The sequence below is a fragment of the Arachis ipaensis genome, chromosome B06, assembly GCF_000816755.2.
Source record: "Arachis ipaensis cultivar K30076 chromosome B06, Araip1.1, whole genome shotgun sequence".
Lineage (NCBI taxonomy): Eukaryota > Viridiplantae > Streptophyta > Magnoliopsida > Fabales > Fabaceae > Arachis > Arachis ipaensis.
In genome coordinates, this window is record NC_029790.2 from 111,251,072 (window position 1) to 111,251,802 (window position 731).

General features: G+C 26.9%; 1 protein-coding gene across 1 annotated transcript in view; it reads left to right on the forward strand.

Annotated features, from left to right (window-relative positions):
* Positions 1-731, forward strand: part of LOC107604979 (probable purine permease 9) — a gene marked incomplete at its 5' end in the record, with an annotated part of 4,397 nt that overhangs the window by 1,110 nt on the left and 2,556 nt on the right.

Here is a 731-nt window from a genome sequence, read left to right on the forward strand (position 1 = left end):
AAATTATATCTCAGAAAAATTTTTTGGTTTTATGAAAATTGTATTTAATTTTTCTAAAAAAAAAATAAAATAAAATAAGAAGAGATTTATTTTTTATTTTTAAATTTTATGAACAAAATTTAGGCGGTAGAAACCACCTGTATCTAATATTAGGTGAGACTTCAATGAATATGTGATATGATGGGGAAATTAATGCAAAGCTCTCGTTTTCCATGTGAACGGGTCAAGCTTGTAATCACTTTTTTGTTTTTCCTGCTAAGAGGACAAGAAAATTAGTACAAATTTTTATTTTAAAAAGGCAAATTAAACATAAGCAAAAAGGAAGGGTTTTCACTTTTCATATTAAAAGAAATTGAACTATACTCTATCTCTCTCATACCTGTATGTCAAGTTGCATTTCAATTGGTACAAGCACATGCAAGATGAAGTTCCACTAAACTGCTTAATTGCTTATATTAAAAACGTGGATGATTGGACATATATATAGTGGTTTGTTTCTTTTTTGGTTTTATTTAACAAAGTTGCATATAGTGCCTTGAAGTGATAATGAAATTAGGTCTTTATGGCGTCTAAACAAAGAGGTGTATATTAAATAATGTGAAACAAAAATTAAATTCAGATTTCAGATATATAATGGTATTAAATAGATGAAATCCGGTCTTTATGGCATCAAAACAAAGAGGTAAATATATAGAAAATGTGAACCAAAAATTAAAATTCAATGATGTTGC